The 23,341-nt window shown below is 38.4% G+C and overlaps 1 protein-coding gene across 2 annotated transcripts in view; it reads right to left on the bottom strand.

Moving 5' to 3' along the window:
* Positions 1-23,341, bottom strand: part of STK32B (serine/threonine kinase 32B) — a 157,964-nt gene that overhangs the window by 97,223 nt on the left and 37,400 nt on the right. The window lies entirely within an intron of this gene.

The raw sequence follows: 23,341 nt of genomic DNA, 5'->3' as shown, positions 1-23,341 counted from the left end.
ACTAATATGAATCATTTTGACTGGTAGCACAATATATTAAAATTATTGGATTTCTTTACAACTTGCATATATTGTAAACTAGGAAAAATCTGACGAAACATCCATATTTAATTTTCATTTATTTTTCACTGATATTTTTTCTTTTGACAAATAAATATATCTATCCCCAAGAAATATATTTAAGTTTTCCAGTAAAAGACTGAAGAACATAAAATTATGATTCTGTCTGGTAAAAAGAGAATATATTTTTATATGAAATGACAACCATTAGCATTGCTAATTCTCTGCTTTTTATTCTACCATATTTTTTCATTTACATGGTTTCTTTTCATATGCTTTCTTTTCATAGAAGGGTAGAGGGGGTCTGGGTGTTTGAGAATATTTTATATTCTACTGTTGGCCTGAGAGGTTTTTTGAAAGAAGGTTTAACAAACAGTTTCTAATGGCAGTTTATCCATTTTTCAAGATGCAAAATTACAGGGGGAAATAAAATAAGAGGATCCATATCAGTAATTTGTTTCACAGTGAGACATAAATACTGTTCTTTTACTCTTACTAAAGAAAGATCTGTTCCACTAGGAAAAAAGGCATTTGATTTATAGTTTCTTAAAACTAAAAGATTTCTGCAGAATAGTGACCCTTTCCTGAAAGGAACCAGAAAATGAGCTCCTTGAAGAATGACTCCCTCTCTCAGATGCAGGACCCATGCACCACAGGTCAATACTTGTCTGAATGCCAAAGAGATTCTGGCTCAGGGATAGATCACACACCAAAATACCATGAATGCAAACAACTTGACCCCAAAAATTCTTTTGAGCAGTTACTCCAGAACATGAATTTGGAAAGGATTAACACATTTGGCCATTGTGACTTTGCCAGCATCATGGATATTTGTCAGCAGCACAAAACCCTTTAGGGCAAACTTCACAAGAGCAGAAAAAGCAATTATGACACCAGCTTTCCTCTGGCATTCCTGAAACAAACAGAATACTTGGGCAGTGGACTTAAAGCAGTACTGTCCCATTCCTATCTTTATTTTCCCTATATATTTACAGAGTCATGAAAAAATTAACTTGACTCACCCAGTTCTACTCAGGTATTTATTGTGATGTTATATATTAAACAATTATATAAATTGTAACAATTGTAACAAACAATTATATAAATTATAATAATTATATAAACATTTTCTTGACTGAATATGAAATATTTCAGAATATTAGGTGTTATTATAGAGAACTGTGTGATATAGACTGTTAGATGTTGTAGTATTATATATTTCATTATATAGGAATAACAATGACTATTTATTAAAGTGATGCTGTTTTCCATCTTCCAATGGAGTTCAAGAGACCTACAGAAATATTTGCTAAATAAATATCAAAATTACTGAAAAATACAAAAATAATAAAACAGTAGCATGACAAAGTCTTCAAAAATCAGGGATTTGAGCATACAATAGTTGCAAGTGTCCCAAAATCAGTATGGTCTTACTAGAAAACAATGAAGAGTATCGTTGCTGTAGCCCTCAGGAAAAAGAAATTTAATTTGTCATGAGAGAGCACCATTTACACTTTGGAGCTGACTCAGAGTTATTAAGCTGCTCTAATGCAGCACTGTGTTCTTTGTGCAGTGTTAATACAAGGAAATAATGATGTCTCAATGAAGGAAATTCAAATAAACTGTGACCTAACATTTTGTTATTGGAAGTGTTGTCAATGCATTCTTCTCATAAAAAGATTCAGTGCCAACTAGTCACACATCTGAAAATTTTAGAGAGCATCTGGCTATAGAATGGCATATACCTACTGACAAAGATGTACCAGTTTTAAAATCCAAGTCTATGTAGAGTCTGCTAGAAGCAAACCATTTAGGCACTTCAAAAAGTTGCATGCATTTTCCGTGATCTGTGTTATGGACAACATAAGACAAAAGACCAAATTTTATTGCCAGAAATATTTCTACAGCCTTAAAGCCTTCATGCTTACAGTGGAATGTTACTAAATATCAAAGTTAATTTGATTAATTAATTGTTTATTTTATTCAACCAAGTTTTTCAGATGTCATTTTCCATTTAAGTAGCAGTGAATCCTTGCATGTTCCTCTTACAGGGCACATTTCTTTTATACTCATGAGAAAATAAACTCCTCCTGTTTGGTCTGTTATGATCATTTGCACATTGCTGACACAGTCCCAGCACTAGTCTTAGTCTAAATAAGAAAAAAAAGTCTTCAGAAAGTTTTAGCCAAAATAAAACTGACCAAATTAAAAAAGAAATAATAGCTGTGAAACTGGGTTTCCAATACTGACCTTTACTGAAGCATTGAATATTCCTACAGACAAGCTCTGAGGCTGTAAATAAGCTGTAAAGAGGCAGAGGAAGGCAGAGAAAGGGGCAGAGTGTTGTGGTTTGTGTTTGGTTTGTTCCGTTCTCCTCTCTCCTATCTTGGCAAGTTGGTCTGGCTCAAACCCCCAGTTATGTCAGTCACGGTTTTCCCCTCCTCATTTTCCCTCATTATCCCTTATTTGTCCTTGTATCCCCTCCCCAGGCCTTCTGCCAGTCACCGGCACCCTGCCCCAAGTTCCAGAATCTTCCAGCTAGGGTGTCGAGTGATTGGCTGGTAGGCCTGGGCTCCTCCCCTGACCTATCCCCATTGATCCACACCACCCATCAGTCTTCAATGTATCCAAATTTTCGTTCTATGATTGGTTTCTTGTGTACCCACCCCCTTCCCTTTAAAACCCGGTCCCCGGAGGGGCTTGGGGCTCCTCCTCCGCTCGCCACGTTTGGGTGGCCACCCTGTACTTCCCCTACCCTGGATTAAACCAAGTTAATTCACCCAGCAGAGGAGGGCCGTCTCTTTTCTTCACTCCTGCGGCCTGGTTTCTTTAATATCGGTGACTGTTTCCTCTCGCCCCACCCACGGTCGGCACATGCCACTGGCTTCGTGCCAGGGGAGTGCCGGTGTAACTGAAGGTGGCTGGACTCTCTGAATCCCTTCAGCCGGGCCCCCCTTAAAAACAGCCACAGCTTCAGCAGAGGAAGGCAGAGAAAGGGGCAGAGTTGTGCAGCTGTCAGAGGCTACGTGCTGCAAGGCAAGGACAGTCAGAAACAAGAGTCCGTGAGTGTGCACGGTACCTGTGAATCAACCACAGCAACACCAGGCTGAAACCAACAGCAAGAACAGGGATGGATCCTTAAAAATAGATATAATGATCTCTCAGATATTTAAGTGTCTTTCTTGTACCAATATTTGGCAGGTTCTTTTCTAGCAACAGAGCTGATTATTGACTAAATACAACAATTTTAGTCCCTTATATAATAGGAAATATGCATAACAGGATGATGTATGAGTGGTAAGACTTTTGCAGCTTTGGGAAAGGGAGATTATACTTCCCTTATTCTGGAAGCTATTACATTAATAATACAAATAGATGTACATTAATAAGGCAGGGAAAGGATATGGGTGACAAGAAGGCAGAACATTGTCAGGTCTAGAGAATGAGCCAGCTACACTTGGATCAGCTGAGGCTCCTCTGATAACTGGTCCAGATACTGGCACACAAGAGAAATTGTGCCCTCCACAGCTTTCAATTTCATAAATCCCCAACCAGAAAGTCTCAGAACCTATTGAAAATGGAGAAGAGCTCTGTGGTGGCAGGAACTGTTGTCATTCTGAGTCAAACCTTTGCTTCCACAGCAAGAAATTTTAATTGCTTTGTGATCAACATCACAACCAGAAATGTTGAAGAAGAAAACTGTAAGAACTGGTTTTAAATACATAGAAATACTTTCTCTGTGAGAAGCTATACTTTCAGATATTCATCTGAAGGAAAGAGAGATTAGAATAAGTATTCTGAGCTAAGAGCAAAATTACAGTGGCCTTATGAACTCAGAAAATGTATAAAACTGGTGATACAATTCAGACTTAATGCAAATCTTCTCATCCATATATCTAGAACAAAACCAAACCCCAAAATATGTAATAGCTATGTCTGGTAATTTCTTGCCTTTAACCTGCTGTAAGCCTTTCCCTTATGGAGTGATGAATGTTGCTAATTGCAATAAAAATGCTGTCATGAATGAATGAAATAATTTCACACTCATTCTCTATGGGAATTTATATAAAGCTTGAAACAGCAGAAACTTCTGCAAAAACAGAAAAAGTCTGTCATATTTAAATTCATTCTGGGATGTTCGCAACTTTAAGTGGAAGACAAAAATTACAATTTTTAAACTGTTAGGAGTAAATTCACTGGATCTCAAGTGCCTCTCCCTGAAGTGGAAGAAATTTTCATCTTTATTCCATATATATGTGTCTTCAGTGTTATAGAAACTGAGGTGAAATAACTCCTGAGGTGTGCTTTCCTTGCAACACTCCTCAGAAGGTTTAGGAGGAGTGTGGGGTCCCCAGCAAAGAGCACACACCTAGAGGAAAGCCAAATGCCAGTGATGCACTGACAGTGTGTGTGACAGCACTCAGCTGCAGACTCCTGACACTCAAGAAATTCAAAGAGGAAGATGAAGGGTAAATAATGACTCCTCTCTCCACAGCCAGCTCCTGATCTTTTGTCTACACCAGGGGTAAATAAGTTTGGCATTACAGACGTTTCCTTTTTTCTTATATGGTTGAGAACTTCATCTGAAGTAGGCAGCTTCATTAGAGAGACACATGCTTCACTGAAGGATGGACAGGTACCAGCTCCTTCTCTGCTATTTATTCCTCTGAAACTAACTTTGCTCCAGTAACCTGCCTGCGTCCTGTTTAAGCAGAAGCAGATCTGGCTGTTGAAAGTGCTCCACAAATGCATCTTTCATTTCCTCCCTTTCAGCAGCTGTTTATGACTCACCATTAGCAATTTTAATTATAAAAGCCTCCAGTTATCATTTTTGTATTCTTCCATTATTGCTTATCACTACATACCTAAATCTAATTACTATCAGGTAATTACTGCTGTTGAATTGTGACAGTCCTCTATCTTTGATTTAAACTAGTAAAATCAATGGTTCTGCCTCCAAAGAAGCCACCACCATAAAATATTGATCAAATAACTTTACAGTGTTGGAAGCAGTATAATATGGATATTTAAGACCAGCAATTAGCAGGAGACTTTGCTGAACACAATGACATTTAAATCAGTAGTGGATGTCCGAAATGCCAGAGAGAGTTATCTACAAAATGAAAGGGTTCTTACTCCTTAATGAGGGTTAAAGATTTTCACTGCTCTGAACCTGGGCCTTGAATACCAATTCCAAAATAATATTTATTGCATGGTGGTCAAATTATTGTGATACTGAGGAAGGACCTTTCATTTGCAAGCATCCTGCCTGCCCTACCTGTACACCCCAAAGGCACTGGGGCAGGGCTCTGCCTGAAGGGAAACCATCCCATGTGCCTTTGCCTGATTCTTCAATATAGAGTTTGTGGAGTGCCCTCATAGCTTTATCTTCTCACATTGCCCTTGAAGGTTCTAACTTTACAGCCCTGGAAATAACATGGTCCATAATCACTAGCTAATGATGGATCTGCAGGGCTTGGCCAGCCAACACACAACAAGGGCACCTGGGCTGCAAGGGGTGCTCGTGCCATCATAAGAAAAAACCACTGACAGGGAGTTTGAGAGAGTGCCAGTGTCCAACACCATGGTCCCAGTCCCCAAACTCAGACTGAAGCCAAGCACCCTGAAATGAGTTGAGCATGGGTCTTCAAACATCAGCAACCACTGTTTCACCCCAGAAATCCATTCCTAGAGGGTGAGCAGTGTGCTCCTGGCTGCTACAGACACAGCCTGAAAGAACTAAAAACAAAACACAGTCAGACCTTTCAGCCACCACTCGTCTGTTGATGGTTGGCTGCAACAATTTTTCATCTTTCTCCAAGAGGGACTAACACGTGGTCCTGTGCTATGGGTAAATTCATTTACTACTTCATGAGCATTTTAATTTTCTGTAATAAGACAAAAACATCCCAGTTTGAGTTATCACAGTTCATTCTCCATTGAAATAGATCTGAACTAAAGAGCCCACAGGTTCTAGAAGACCAACTGAGCTATGGGAAACCAAAACCTTGAATCTTTGAGGTCTGTACTAAAAATATGGTGTTCCAGTAGTTTCAAACACTGGACATTTATTTCCCTTTACATTTTTTTTAGGCAAAAGAAGCTAACTAAGTTGACATCTTGGTTTAGAAGAAGCTCATCTGATAAACAACTTGCTGCAACTTAGATGGTAAGACAGCTACAGAATCAAAAGACAAGAAAGAGCTCTAACTACTTTACTCAAAGCCATGAAACAAAAAATTGATTGAGTATAGAAGGATATGTGGATATAAAATATTGTCTTCCAAAAGGCAGAATATAAAACACTTATTAGGCTAAGAATTCAGAAAAGTAGAAGGAAGAGTTACAGCATCTTTTGCTTTACAACAATACCCTTAAAAACAAGCAAACAAAAAATCTTATAATAAAAATAAAAAACCAAGGAGAACCCCACCTAAAAAAGGAGTCTTCCCTGTATTTTACCCAAACTGACCCCAATACCAACTGTGTAAGGTGTTGCTCTTCTGTGAGTTAGTGAGATGCTGTGATAAGTCGACCTTGTATGGGAAATTAAAGTCAGGACTGTCAACATACCTTGGACAATAAAAGAAAGTTATAGATAAAAGCTGCTTTAAAAAATAAAATATTTCATCCTGTAGCCATTTTTTGGCACGAAGCCTGAGTTTTCTCTCCATATTTGGATTTCAGCTCCACCTGCTCCCTCAATTTATACAGCCAAAGTCAAGAGGCTGACTTGACTTTCTTCCTCCAGACAAGTCCTTCTCTCAGCCCTGCCTCCTGCCTGCCCCACCACAGAGGGTGGTGTTACAGGAGCCCTCCTTGCCAACAGCTTCTTCAAGCACTAGGAGCTGCTGAGGTGGCAGGCATGGGCACACATCACACAGCATTTTATGTTGTCTTTTTTCTCCCTTCTCTCTGGCGGAGAGAAAGGAGTCGAGACAAAACAGTCTTTAAGAGATATTTAGACTGGTTTGTGTCAGAGGCCAAAACAGCATCACTGCAGGGAAGATACCATTTACTTGAATTATGATTGTTCCTGTCCTCAAATGACTGTAATATCTGGGCTCTTTCAAGGGCAAGGGGTTTAAGTATTTGCTGCTTCCCAGCTGTTTGGGAGCACTTCTTTCCTTCTGCAGCAGAATTACTCATAGTAAATATGCTTCTGGTTAAATTGTGAGCCATTCCCATTTCTCTGAGCCCCTGCAACACTGCTCTGCTATGCCTCATACAACTTAAAAGTTTCTAGAATTGTATTTACTTCTTTAAAAGGCCCATTCCATTTTTTTCTACCTCTGACGCTTGTGCTCTCTGTGGGGATTTTGTGGATGACCCACACTACCACATCCTCTACAGATCAGTCTCATGAGTACAGCAAAAGAGGATTCCAAACACTCTTTTCATTTCCCCTTGCAGGCCAAACATTAATCCAGCCTTCATCTCCAAAACTTATTCCAGTAGGTTAGCGTGGCAAGGTTTTGGTAACAGTTGCTGCAGGTGTGGCTTCTGTGAGAATTAAGCTAATTTCTCCAGGTTGAGTCTGTTTTACCTGTGATGGTCACCAGTGAATGATCTCCCCTTTCCTTATCTTGACCTGTGAGCCTTTTATTCTATTTCCTCTCCCCCATCCAGCTGAGGAGGGCAATGACAGACTGGCACCTGCAGTGAAGCCAGGGTCAATCCAACACATTCACCTTTTCCAGAAACCCCATTGCCATTCTCACTGGCATTATTTCTACTTTTAATTTATCTGTACTCAAATTATATCAGCAGCACATAGAGGGAGAGGCAGATTTATTCCAAAATAAAATGAGCCAAAGGGGAGGGTTTTGAGTATCCCCACAAACACAGAAACATCTCAAACCCTCCCCTGTAATTCCTTCTCTTTGAAGGCAGGCTGTCACCACTGTAATCAGATTCCATTCAACTCAGTCATTTTTGTAATGACCTAATTCTCCAATGCATCCTTACCAGGAGGTTCCAATTGGGGTTCACTGTGATCCTTTTCACTCTCGTCACATCTTTACACATCAAACCACTTTCAGAGTTTTCTTTTTACAGAGCTACCAGCCATCCTTGGGCTTTACAAATGGATTGTTTTCTCCAGCAGCCAAGCTTTGCATTTCTAAAATGTTACCAGAAGTAACAGGTGTGCCAAAGAAAACCTTGTAATTGTCAAAAGCAGAATTTATATAAATCATTTTTCCTTAAAGGCAAGTAATAACAGAAACCACTTTCTCCAGTCCACTGTTTCTTACTCAATGAAAGTTTATAATGTCAATCCTGGTAACCTTTTGTGGACACTATTTGTCTCAAAAATCCTTGGCATAGTTTGTCTTTTCTTCCACTGCTGTTATTTCCAGTGTTTGTTTTCCTTTTAAAAATCCAGATTAAACAAGCAACTCAAGCCCCCTCCAGAGTGTCCATCTTTGAGCTGTTTGGTCCTTTAGTATTTTAAATTGTGCCGTTTTCTACCATTTGTGATGCAATATTTCCTTATTCGCAGAAAGTGATGCAAGGTACAAAATCTGATTTCTAATGCCTAGCACATTACCCCTTTGGAGGAGCAGGGTGGGAATGTATCTTGCAGTCTATAAATAATGCAGTCAGTTGCTTGGGCCTTCAGAGACATCCCTAAGATGACACCTAGAGGGACCCAGGGTGAAGCTGAGGGTGTTTGGGTAGGGGGTGGAGCACACAATTTTCATAATCTGGTAATTTAAATACCACCAAGAACTGGGTCTGATGAAGTCACATCCTCTTCAGCCAGCTCTCCCCAGCTGCTAACAAGTTTATTTCTACTGAGCATATTGAATAGTTGAATTGGGCACTTTGCCTACCTTGTCATAAAATGTGACAACTGCCCCGCAGGTAGCTGACCCCAGCTTTTGTATTTAGAAGGTTCTGCTGCTTGAAATTTCTCTTAGAAAAAGTGGAAATGTCTCTGGCTTTTGCTAATGAAACACAGATGTAACTTTTGGAGTTGTACTCACACCCTGATGCCCCAGAAAGACAGCTGAAAATAGGAGGAATAATTTTATGTGTGTGTTTCAACAAAATGTGCCAGTGCTTTCCATCACACACAAAAGAAGGAGAATTTTAAGGTGGGAAACACTGTTCACCAAAGTCAGCTGAATGTCTTGGAGTACACTGATTTATTACGTAGACCCATATCAGGTCCATTTGACAGAAAGAATATTAAAATCAAATTTCTTGTCTACCAGCACTTAAGAAAAGACTTCATAGTTTCACTCTTAGCAGTTCTCCATGGGGAAATCTGCAGCTATCTCAAATACCTGTGCTAAAGGATAATATTGATGGTTAAGAACATGCATAGAAACCATATATATTTCCAGAATTTTTTTCCTAAGCATTTTTTACAGCAGGATACAGACTTTCTCTTAAAAATACCTTTGTCAATGTGTGCAAATTAGATTGCTGTGTGTGCCTAAACTCCTCTCATCTTTGTCTCTAGGTTGAAACAGTAAGCAAATGCAACAGACTGCACTTTGCAGTAGAATCAATGCCAACATTGGAGAATCTAGATGATTCTAGAGTTCAGACTTTTTTTCTAGTAGAAGACAGACATTTAGAAGAAGAAAAAAAAATAGATTTTAGTTGGAATGCCATTTTCTGTTAAAACTATTTTAAGGCATCTCTATGCATGATTTTCATATATCTATGTAGTTAGCCTACTGCATAACAACTCCTACCCTGGTTTTATTACCCCTTATTACTGCATTAGTTAGGATAAAACCCCTTATTGGATTTGAATAGCCTATTCTGCAAAGAGCAGAGAGTCAAAATTGCAGATCAGCATCTCATAATAGTTTACATTTTTACAGAAGACCTCTGTAAATAAAGACACAGCAGTATAATATGGGACCAAATACCCAGACAATCTAATTATTCAAATGTACATTGCATTTTTAGGACTACTGACCAGAATGCAAATTGTCAGTTTTAACTACTGGCTTTGACTGATTTCTCTCTCTCTGCTGTCATGGAAACCTGCATTAAAGGCAAAGAAACAATGGAACCTAATTAATGTCTCCTCATTCTCCTGTACAGAAAATGGACAGGGCAATACTTGGTTACATTATGGCAGCACATACAACATGATTTTCAAATGCATAGTTAAAGGATTTCTGCCAAAACAAACGTTTTGCTATTAAAATATTTCAAAAGAGAAATAAGTCAGAAGTACAAGATAGATAAAGGAGAGTCTCTCCCACCACTCTTCCCCCAGATACATTTTGAGGGTAAATTTAGAGGAGGAAACACCACTTTGAAATGCTCTTGCATTCAGACCCTGCAACCTGACAGTGTCTCTTTAAGATAAAGGATCACCTTGGGTTAGAAGCAAGAGCCTGTCAGGTTGCCATGAGAGATGTCAGGGTGTGGGTGCTGGCAGAGGGAGGCAGCATCAAGATGGTGGCAAGAGGGTGTTAAAGCAATAATTGAGAAGGAAGACTCTCTCTTCATTAAACTCTTTGTCACCTGCCAGGTTTCATTCTTCTGTGTACTGTGATACCTCTGTACTTTACTTCCAGATCTGATTTTTTCCCCAAAGATTCTGTATTTAAAGTGGTACAAACCACCACATCTTGCTTTTCCAGTCTTTTCCTTTGCAGAAGGCTCTGTAAACACAATGGCACACATAATGCTTTTATACCCTGCTGCAGCTTCGTGCTACAAATTCAGTATTCACAGAGAATATGCGAGAGGATAGCATGGGTGAAAGTCCTGTAAGCTTAAATGGAACTTTTTATTTACTATATAATGAAGTTCTGCAAGTAGGTTAGACAGGAGATTAAGAATAATACTTTTTTCCCTAGGTTAGACAATGGATAGTTAGAGAATTTTTTCTTTACCACGATTCTGGGCTGCAACAAAACCCACCATGTCTCAGGGAAGGAGATGCCTATTGGACACTCTAATTTAATTTCATTATAACTATCCATCCTCTTCTTCTGAGAGTTATGAATGAATAAAACAAAGACTCTGCCCAATGTTAAACTGAATCACTTCACACACAACTGATTAAACAGGGAAAAAAGTGTTTGAGCATATTGATTTGTGCTGATGTGCACCAAGTTGTCTGTCAGTGGCAGTGACAGGACCCTGGTTCCAGCTGCCTCATGCTGTCAGCCAGGCTGAGAGGCTGAGCCATGACTCCTGGTCCCTCCTGTGCTCAGCACTGCTCCCCAGCCTCATCGTGTCTGACAGCCCCACCACTCCAAAGCCACTGACAGCAACCTTAGCTTCTTGTGCTCCATAGCTTATAACAAAGTCATGCTTGCAAGGCTGTAGAGGCATTGTTCAGCCAGGATTTCCTACTTAGACAGAAGCTGGACAACAATCTGGAGGGTCTTCTTTTTCTCTTGTCCCTGGGAAAGAGCACAGACATACCAGGAGAGCACACGAGCCTCGGTGACAAAAAGTTTTCAGTTGTCTCACAAGTTAGAGAGATAAAAGAAAAAAAAAGCGTGAAATGAAACCGTTCATTAGAACAGGTACAGATAAATGAATATAGGATGCCATTAAAGCAGGCTATACTTGTCAAAGGTTGTGATAATAATAATTTAAAATAAATTTCTTCTGAATTGGGAGTATCGACCATTGCCACTAGTTATGCAGATACTGTGCACGTGGCATCAGTTGTACTAAATAGACAGCTAAAGAAAGAACCACAGGCAGCTCTATATTTATTGATGGGCCATCCTGAAGCTGGCATATCAAACCCTATTGAAAAGGTCATAAGATTTTCTTGCATTATCTGCAGAAAGGAAAATAGAAGGAGAGAGATAAATAAAAAATACGTGTTTCCTCCAGCCACAGAGGAAACACAGGGATACATCTGAGCAATTATTTCTCTGTATGTCACAAGTGAGTGACAGACCTAGCCAAGCAGGGAAATCCCTATCATGATTGATTAGGAACAGACAGACACTGTGTGGAGTTCTTTTAAGAGCTCAAAGGAAACTTAAATACAAGCTTGCTGAAAATGTAGTGCCAGCAGAAAAGTGCAAAGTCTTCTTCAGCACTGAATTTTATTAGAGAGTTCTAAGAGTATTTTTTTTCCCTGTTAGTCTGAATGGATCCTGTTGTGCTGTTTAGCTCCCTCAGGCTGCTGAGGTGCACAATGGTCAAACAGATTTTTACTTGCTGTTTGGAGGGAGGGCTGTTCATTTCTTGGTAGCACCACATGCATGAGGCTGTCACCTCAGAGCTAGTCCCAAAGGCACCCTGTGCTCTGTGATTCCAGACACTCACAGTGGTATTTTCCATGTGTCACTGCTTTTTAAAAGACTGCCTTATCATTCTTATATCTTTTTATGCTAATTGCTAGTATCAATTTTTCATTACAACTATAATTCCACTTTCCACTTGAACAAATGCTAGAAAACCCTATGCTTCATTAGTACCATTCTGCAATTTAGTGATCCTAAATATGGATCACAATCAGAGTTCTGTCATTATTCTTTCATAGGGACTTTGTCATACACCCTATTCCACTCACTTTTAGAGGAGAGACAGGACCACTGCAGGTAGCTTGGCCCAAACCATAATTTGCTAAAGACTGCAGAAATGCAGGCAACAACTCCACCATGGCTGAAGAGGGATGGAAGGTGTTGCTGCATCAGACTTCCCAGACCCAGCAAAAATATGCAGGTGCTCACCACATGAACCTGGATCATCAGTAAATCTGGTACAAGAAATGGAAATTGTCCTCCCTGTCAGTTCCACAGAGCTGGTTGTAGTGACTGGAAAGAAGCCATGCTCATCCTTCCCTTAGGAATGCAGTACTCTACTGCCAAGGCTACAGATGTCACCATTGACTGAGCAATGAACAACAATGAAAAGGATAATACTTGAGACCAGCATAACGTATTTTATTCTTCTTTGATGTCAATATCTTCACTTCTAATTATATCTCTACATTTTTTTAGTGTGTTATGAAGCTTAACTCCTAAAATTCCTTTTAAATGGGAAAGTTCCTATTCCTTCTTATCATATCATTTGATCATTTACCAATTATCAAATTTTCTCCATGAAGGAATAGCTAGGTTTTGAATATTTTCTTCAAATAAAGGTCATTTTCCTCAAGAGAGAATTTCAAGTGCTCTAGTTTAAGATGAACAAATATTACAACATATTTGGTTATTTTTAAAAAAATTTTCAGAGTTTTCCACTTCCACAGAAAGAGCAAACTGAACAGAAATCTACAGTTAATATTTCTTTCATTGGAGAGACAAGAAACAATACCTTATTTTCTCCTCTGCCTTATTTTCAAATATCAGTAAAGAAAGTCCAGACCTTGAAGAATCTGATTTATGATATTGGTTACACTTTCTAATTAGGTTAGATTTTGTACCACTGAAGGAGAAAATTGCCTTCTCCTTTCAGCCCACAGTTCACATTCTCACCAGGCCCGTTGCCATTTTTGGTTGCACCTGTATTTTCTCTTGTCCTTCTCCCAGTCCGGGTGAAAGGTGAGGCTCTGAAAGCTACGGTCAAGAGGAAGAATTTTCTCTGTTAGGTCTATTTCACTTACTCATTTATCAACAAGGTTCAATCCCACCATCTCAGCTTTTGCAAGAAAGAATTCACTCTCTGCACCCAGAATAAATTCTGGTTCAGGTAGTTAGAGAGAATTTGATGGGCAGAAGTAATTTTCCTACTGGCCGTATCCATTTTGCAGAGGAATTTAAGTAGTCATCTTCATAACTTTTCTTTGTTCTGGATGCTAATTTGTAAAATGTACATCACCACAGAAAAGGAACCTTAAATCCTCCCTTATGTGTCATGTACTTATGAAACATGAGAGTGATCCTCGTCTCATTAGAACTTTACACTGCACAACTGTCATTAATCTTGAAACAGGATGCCATTAATAATTTTCTCAAGTCTTAGTATCAGCTTCTCACTGCACTTTACAAGTACAATAAATATAATTTTTGTTCAATAAAATGGAATTAAAAGTGCACTTATGCTGTAAAAATCTGTAGTTGACTTTTAAATTAATAAAAGCTTTGATAAATTTTAATGAGTTAAAGCAAAGATTCTCCTAAGCAGGCAAAATTAATGCATTACAGAATTTCCTGCTTGGGTTTAATTGCACTATTTTCCATTTTTAATTCACTCTGATACAATTCTAACAATGGACATCTTAAAGTGCCTTGCACTCTGGATCTTTATAATTATTATTTAATCATGTATTTACATCTCTTTTACCCTTATATGCAAGCTTTTGGCTTCTGTTCTGTCCTTTGAACAGTTGGCAAAAATCATCCCCAACTTTTAATACTTGGAACTTAAAAAATATCCTTGACATCCTTGCAGAAACAAAAAGGAAATATTACTTGGCGAGAGAACATACCACCTGAAGCACATAGATATTCAATTACCACTATTTTGATATCTCTTGCTAGTTCCACTGGGGCTTTGGTTTTGTTTTTAGTATCACTACTCTGACTTTTACTTCAGCCTGTTATAAATAAAAAGGAATTCCCCTATGTGTTTTGTCTGGTTTGAACAAAAAAGCATCATGACTAAAACCACAAATATATTCAAAATCAAACCAAGTTTTCTATAGTTTCTATAAATGTTTCTATAAATGTTACAGTTTCTATAAATGTTACAGCTGTAACACTTTCAGACTAGCTGTGTATCTGTAGGATCTGTTCAGTACCAAAGTTTTGCAGAGCAAGTGTTAAGGACTTATTCCTATTCTGCAGTGACCACCTACTTGAGATGATTTTACAGGTGCATCCAAGACAGTTTTACCCTCTGATGGCCATTCCACTGGGGCTGGGCTTTGTTAACACAGCACTGAGCTACATCTTGTGCAATCTACATTTAACAGAGCCTTTACTAGAGGGTGATTGCAGTCCCAGTTTCCACAGCATAGGTAAGAGTTGATCCTGACTGAATACTGTAGATTTACATGATGTACTCATCATTCTGTCAAAAAACCACTTTACCTACAGGACCTTGGCTATCAGTCTAATTGCACACTCTAGCTATTGTGTTTGGCATTCATAACCTTTAAAGCATAGAATGGAAAAAATAAAGAAAAAGAAAAAAAAAAAGCACTGCTTGCTAAAGTGGCATTTGAGGAGTCTGAAGCAATATCTAAGTGCTTTTCTTCTTTATTTCACATTGCATTAGATTGACAGCACCAAAACCCTGCTCTCATGCTCTCTTGAGAATACCCCTGCCACAGCACTGGAGCTCTGCATCTGCCTAAAAGGAATAACACTCATTCCTGCCATAAATGTGCACAGGATTTCTGCTGCTCTCTGCACCACAAACGTGAGATGTGGCCAAGACTCCCTCCAAGCTCAAGAGGGTCTGCTTTGGGGAGCAGCTGCCCCACTGCGAAGGACAAACAAGGTAAGAATTGCAAACTCATAAGAGGAACATGGCTGGAAATGAAAATTTTTAGAACAGAAGGGATTATTTTTCCCAGCAGTTCGATATTTATCAATATTTATAATAAGATTCCTCTTGCAGAGAAAGCTTTCTGTGAGAAAAGTTTCTCAGGGTCAGCAAATAAAGCGTGTGTGCCAGTAAGAATGATGCAGAAGGCACACTCCTAAGGGTCCCAGGATGCAGAGAGACACACAGGAGATGAAATATCTCGTGCAGCAGTTTCTAATGCAAAAAAGATCAAAACTTAAACTGTGCCAAAGGCCAATTCTCACTTTTAAGAGGAATGTATTAAAGTTGAGCCCAAATATATATATTTCAAGGTGACAGCAATTTCTCACAGGAAACAATTAGTCACCAGAATAACACTTATCCAGACTGTGTCCCAATCCTGTCAATTGTTATCTTAGGTTATTAAAATCAGCACAAAAAATAAATAACTGCTGGATCATGCTTTCATCAGTTGGTCATGATGTTACAACTAACATTCATTTAGCAAAAACACCCAGAGGTCACCAGCTGGAAGTGTTGAGTCCAATGTAATTTCCACAGCTAGAAATAATATCCTGAACATTTGCAACTCAAGTCAAATCTATTCTATACTCTTTTCTTCCAATTATCTTACCCTTCCTACTGCCTCATCATCTTTCTCTGCCCTTTTTCCTCCATCATTATCTCTTCTAAGTCTCTAGAGAACAGAAAAATTTTCAGTCTTTTTCAATATCTTCACCTATTTCAGATTAACATTAATGCAATGATGAATTAATCTAGCTATTTGAGAAAGCTACTTACCCTTTGTTTCATCTCTAGCAAAAATAATTCACCCATCTAAGATCTGTGCAGGATGCTAAATATATCTTCCTCCCTTGATTTACAATCTTTTCTTGGCTGGAAAAGAAACTTAGACACTGTCAAATACCTGGAAAGGACCAGGATCACAAGCCTGGCATTCATGACCTCAGCTAAATTCACAAAAGTAAGAAACACACATTGCATCAATAATGTCCAAATGGCACAGAAAATTCTGTTCCTGGTCAGCTCCCAAACCCAGGGACAGGGTGTGCAGGTTTCCTACCTTCTGGGAACAGCCTGGCTGCATCTGGGCTCCTCTGGGATGGTGCTCATGCCCCAGCCCACAGTGAGGCTGGGAGTGAGCCTAGAAACATTTTGCAATATTAAATATTGGGTTTGAGAGCCCAGAGAGGATACCTAGTTTTATGTTACTGGTATAGACACAGCCAGTGAGGATGACACTGAAGTCTTTGCTCTCTGGTTGTACCCAGCTGCTCCAAGTCATAAGCCAGAGAGCAAAGATCATTAAGCATCTTCATTACTCTCAAGGAAAACTGAAAATGTGGGTCAGGAATTTTTTGAATCCACCACATACTATGAAGACAGATGTTGAGTTTGTGAGGTCCCCAGGGACGAGGTGAGAGATGAGTGGATCTGACGCCATGTTCTTAGAAGGTTGATATATTATATTATATTATATTATATTATATTATATTATATTATATTATATTATATTATATTATATTATATTATATTTATATTATATTATATTATACTAAAGAAAGAGGAATGATACATCAGAAGGCTTAACAAGAATGATCATGAAAAACTCGTGCCTGACTCCTCAGAGCCCAACACAGCTGATGGTGATTGGTCATTAAGTAAAAACAATTTACATGAAACCAATCAAGCATGCACCTGTTGGTAAACAATCTCCAGCCACATTCCAAAGCAGCAAAACAGGGAGAAGCAAATGAGATAATATTGATTTTTCTCTGAGGCTTCTCATCTTCCCAGGAGAAGAAATCCTGGCGAAGGGATTTTTCACAAAATATGACAGGGACAGACGGACATCAGTACAGTTTACCTTTCCTTTTCATCAGAACTTCTTACTGCTCACAGGGCTGTCAGGCCAATTACAAACACCCAGCCTGGGTCCTAGCAGGAAACAACACAACCGCACTGCTCCCTTCCAAACCCAGAATGCAATTATTCTGTTAGATCATGAACTTTAGTCACAGCCTTTATTGTGGTGTCTCATGAAGCTCAGAAAACCAGTCACAACATATGTCAGAAAGGAAATTTTGACTCCCCCCATAAAGTCTTTTCATTCTACATTAGACCACCTATATCAAGGCAAGTTAAACAGCCACAAGATCACAGCCACTGAACAAGCTCACCTGAGATGGACCTAACCCACCTCTTCTCTTTGCTTTGGTCTCTGATAGGTAATTGGTGCTCTTTGGCTGGTCATTTTCATCTCCACCCAGCAGTAAAACACTTGGTCAGGTGTTCTTGCTTCCCTAAGTTTGTAGATTTATGTGCATTTTGATACCAGCCTGAGAGCAAAGCCATGCTATGGGGCAGTCCACGGTGACCTTGCTCCCAAAATACTCTAGAAAGAGCACCTTTCACAGGGAGGTGCTAATTTCCAGTTGTGTGTCTGTATATATGTGTACATTGAGCAACCCACCCAACACATGAGACTGAACAAATAATTTCTTGTCTCCAGAATCCTTTTTTTCTCTTTTTTACCTCCTCTTTCTTTTGAAGACATGTTGGGCTATTAGATGAAATTAGAAGTCCATGAACTTTTTTGCTGCAATGTGTGTTCTTCAGTTTTCACTGGATTTGAAACTTAGTCTTACTGCAGCTGCAACAGTAATGTACTTCTGTCATGGAACACATGCAATTTCCATAGACTGATAAGTGAGAAGAAAAATACATCACAGTATATAGCCACTCAGAGAATGCAGCTAACACTTCTTCATGGCTTGTTAAATAAATTAAACATACTATTTTGTCTATACCAGGAAAATTACCTATAAGCTGAAAAAAGAAAATGGTTGTCCCTCTCCCTCTGTTGCTTTAGAAAATGTTCTGGCAAGTTAAAAAATTTTTGCAAGGCTATTAAAAATAAAATCAATGTTTCAAAACTTTTGAGAAATGGTCCAATTCTTTTCATTTTTTTCAGTTCCTCATCAGCATAGAAACCACTTTGACCCATGATTTTTTTTGAGAAAAAAAATCTGTCTATTGTGGTAAACCATGTTGTTTTCAGAGCAGCCAGGGGATGCTTCAAATATCTCTCCATGACTGAGGACAAATCACATATTACCAAATCTGCCTGCACTGCTACCTGGCAAGTAACCTGGCTCTTAGCTCAATCCTAATGCCTGTTGTAAAAAATGTATTTAAAAGATGAATACTTTCAGAAACACCACTTATCTTGGCCAGGAGACACTCAGGTATCTGGGGAAGGATGAACATGGAGAAAGTGCTGAATATTAGAGAGGAACAGACTCAAGGTGGGACCAAGTTGGCAGCTGACATTTCTACAGCCCATTCGTCTTCATCTATGCTTGAAATACCCATGACAAAAAAAAGGGTGTGATAAAAAACAGGACTGCATTTTATTTTAAGAAGGAATCTCTATTATCAGAAATGCCTCTAATGGTGATAAAAGTGGCTTTAAGCATTTATTCAATTTCATTTCTAAAATGAAGGTTATAAATCAACCCGAAACCCTTCCTGAAAAACACTGTTATCCTCCAAGCTTTTATGAGCATTTACGGAAGAATGATTCCTTCTGTGTCAGATGTTATGAAAGACAGTTCATACTTGAAATAATGTGATAAGTTGAGATTGTGAAGTTAAATTTAATAAAGCTCAGAGAAGATGCATGAGCCTCAAAAGGCTTAATAGAGATCTTTCAGAGTTGAGATGCTACTCTTGTTTTATATGAGCTTCTCTGTACTCTTGTGTAAGCTGTGGTTAGTGATAGATGCAGCAGAACCACCCACCACAGAACATTTACCTTCTTTCCTCTTCTTTTTCTCTCCACAAGAATTTAACTGATGAAGGATTGTATACACACATCTCATTACTTTCTTCAGTCATGATGAAAAACTAAAGGACTTTCCAGTATTCATGTTTGCTCTTAAACTGCCAGCTTTTATTTTTGGTGATGTAATTTCTCAAAGAAAGATTAATATGTTCAAGAAGTTGTTAGGAGATTTATTGCTATTTTAATTTTATTTTGAAATCCAGATGATAAACTTTTGAAAATCAGCTGCTCACATCAGGGAAAGTACCACAAACTCATGAAAAGCTTATCATGATGGAATTTCCTCCAAATATACTTTTCAATATTGATTTAGGATTTGACATTTTAAATTGAAAGATGTAGGATTCAATTTCAATTTATCACAATGAAAAAAAAATAGGACACTGAAATTATTCTTACAGAAAGTTATATTTATGAAAAATATAAATATTTTAATTTCAGGAGTTTAGTCACCAAAATCTTACCTCAGACAGGATTTCAAAAAACTGATATGAATCCTAAGAGAATGTGATAGAGCCTGGAAAGAGAGACTAGGCCAAAAGAACTTTGGCATTTAAACAAGCTGAAGTTGTCTAATTCCCCATACACATTGCTGTTCATTGTTAGATTGATATTCCAGTTCCTGAAACAATCCAGGCTTAGTTGTTCCTATTACAGTCCCTCTGTACATTTACAGTGCCATGAACAAAACAGCAAAATCCAACTCTGAAAAATGAAACTAACCTAGCTGAAATTACTACAGAAGAAATGCAGATTCAACTGTTTCCTTCCATTAGTGTGTCAGGAATTGACTCTCAGGAGGAAAAGTCATGGATTCGTGCCAATCATCTAAGTTGTAACTACAATGTAATTTGATGCAAATCATTATTGCATCTAAACTGCAAGTAGAAATACATTAAACAGAGTTCTAGTTCACCAACAATCAATGAAAATGTTATTTTAAGAAATTATTTCTGGGAACAAAGTTATTTAATGACTATTCCATTCATACATGCAGTGTTTCTTTTCCCATGGTAGAAATAAAAATTTAGTTTCAAATATTAAATAAATGAAATATAATTAATATGTTTAAAAGCTTCATATGGCTTGAACAGATGTGACCATTATTCATGGATCATTTATGATTTTTGTTCTTTGCCTTTGTTGCAGTTCAATAACAAAAGTAATTATTTGAAGATAATGTGTAGAATATCCTGAAATTCAGCTGAAATTTGAGATAGAGAAGTCAGAGGTCTGGAAAATTCTACTGCAGCCTGCAAGTGTAGACACTCCAGAAATATATCACAAGTTAATTTAAATTAACTTAGGATTGTTCAAGGCTAATTTTTTATAGAAACATATTTTAAGCCTGATACAAGGAAAGAGTTATTCAGGGTAGACTAGATTAATTTTGGGAAGGTTGAGGTTCAAGATTTCCCTTTGTTGTCCCAGGGTGAAATACAGGTTCTCCAGCAGTTCAGGAGCTCGCTCTGGAGTCAGATCTTTGAATCACCAGACATTTGAATTGAAGTGTTTGAGGTGAGCACTTCAGGTCAAAATAATAAGGGTCAATGAAAGTATTTTTTTTTAATTTCTACAATTCCAATTGTATTATTTTGAGTCCCTGAATGTCAGTAGAGCCTCATACAAAATCACAGAACCACTGAACACCCTGAGTTGAAAGGGACCCACAGGGATCATTGAGTTTAACTCCTGGCCCTACACAGGACATCCCCAAGAGTCACACCATGTGTCTGAGAGCATTGTCCAAACGCTTCTTGAGCTCTGTCAGGCTGTGCTGTGACCCCTCCCTGGGGAGCTGTTCCAGTGCCCAACCACCCTCTGGGTGAAGAACCTTTTCCTGATATCCAACCCAAACCTTCTCTGCCTCAACTTCATGACATTTCCTCAAATCCTGTCCCCGGTCAGGAGAGTGAAGAGATCAGTGCTTGTAGATGGATTGGTCAACTATAACCATTGCTAGAGACATCAAATATAAAACATTGTTAGTGCATTGAAGCATCTTGAATAGTGTCCTGTTTGCCTGAAATGTTTTGTAACTCTAGAGTACTATATTTCTCTTCCATTTTCTGCATTTCTCATACACGCATATAGTATTACATTTGAGTCTTGATATCCTGTGATGGTATCTTAGAAGTGTAGGAGAATAAAAGGCATCATAATGCCCAGTGCATTTTAAGGTATTGCTTATTTCAAGTTTAATCTTTGGCATGGAAAAAGAAAATGTGAAAGAATATTTATCATCTGAGTATTACTCAGTAATGGGAATCTAGCATTCTTTTTCTTTCACAATAAATATTTGATCTTCAGTCTTTCAGCACTGCTATGTTTATCTCTCAGATCACATTAACCTATGACTGTTTCTGTGCAGTGTCGAGTTACACAGTGGAAACTTCCACACCTCCTATTAAAGAACAAAAGATTGTGGGATTTAAAGAAAGGTAGACAAATGCATAACAGAGAACTCCACAGGCTCCTAAGCACAGATATATATGTACCATAGCTTTGGTAAAGAAATCCCAGCTTACTGGAACCTTGGAAAATATACTGGGAAAGTTTTGTATTGCAGTCACAATGATGTAATTTTTTTAAGCCTTCAACAAGGTATTAGATTAGTTCAGATCATTCATATCGAGTGAAGAACACATATGTATTTATATAATTAGGTCCTTTTGGACCTAATTTGGAATCAATTTTGGGTTCAAATGCTTTCTATCAGAGTGCAATTATACTAAAGCTGTGTTCACTCAAGACAGAACACAATTTGGCTTTTAATTTGTAAAAGGTGCTAACCTGGCACCAAGAGTGAGCTAAGGGAGGGGCAGAACATTGTAGGTTGGGCAGTGACCTCAAGTAAGACAGCTAAACTCAAAACCACAAGATCAACGTGCAATGTAACCATCTGCAGCCAATCAAGCTATTCCCAGACTGAATAATTTTCATATTGTAATGGGGTTTATGTCCCCTCCACCTTTTCATTTTCTGAATGATACACGTTGTTAGATAAGGAGGAAAACTCTGCATCCCATTACCACTATCACTACAGAAGGCAGCAAGTATTATCACACTTCATAAGAGCCAGCAAATATTTTGAGCTGCTGATGTAGTTGAAGCTAGTCATTGCTTGACCAGCATTTTCTCACAATCATGTGTGACCAAAAGATTGTGTCTAGCATGGAGAAGATAAGGGAAATTCTAGGTGACAAAAAGGCACTTTTCTGTTGTCCTGTGACAGTAATTTTTGGAGAGTAATTGAGTTTTGAATTTTCTCTGAATCAACTTTAAAAAAGAAAATAATGGTTGTATTTGACGTTATATATGATACAGATAATTCATGCTGTAGAAATAGATATATGTATGTATAAAATATTAGGAGAAAATCAAGCCTATATTTGTAACCACTCTGGCCGGGAACAGCATTCTATTCACATTATAACCAATTCCCAGACGGCATCAAGATAATATCAAACCTGTTACCCGTCAAGATAATAACAAACCTGTTAAGATAATATCAAACCTGTTACCCATTAGGATAATATCAAACTTGTTAAGATAATATCAAACCTGTTACCGTATGAGTGGGGAAGCCCTGGGCCATGAGCTACGTCTGACCGGGAATGGAGTTATGCACATTGTAACCGATTCCGGAACCAGACCTGAATAGGACAGACTGGAGCTATCAGAGGGGGTTTCCTCTGACACCAGCATTTGGAAGATATCATCTGGACCTTCCTGGAGATGATTAATGGAATGTCTCAGAAGCTCACAAGACCATGCACCTGGACTGATTAAATCTACGGTACTCAAGGAGCTGGCATCACCTACTCCATGTGAATACATCTTCTGCCTGGGTACTCAGACACTTGTCTGGGTCTTGGGCACTGTCTTGTCTGTTTCTGCACACGTATGGATTCAACTTTACATGCAAGGGGACACAAAGAAATATGTGGTCATCTCCGCCTCAGGCAGAATAAACAGTATATAAGCTGG

This window comes from Molothrus ater, chromosome 4 (genome assembly GCF_012460135.2).
Source record: "Molothrus ater isolate BHLD 08-10-18 breed brown headed cowbird chromosome 4, BPBGC_Mater_1.1, whole genome shotgun sequence".
In the NCBI taxonomy this organism is placed as follows: Eukaryota; Metazoa; Chordata; class Aves; order Passeriformes; family Icteridae; genus Molothrus; species Molothrus ater.
Note: the sequence above shows the minus strand (reverse complement) of the source record. Positions and strands in the feature narration are given on the sequence as shown.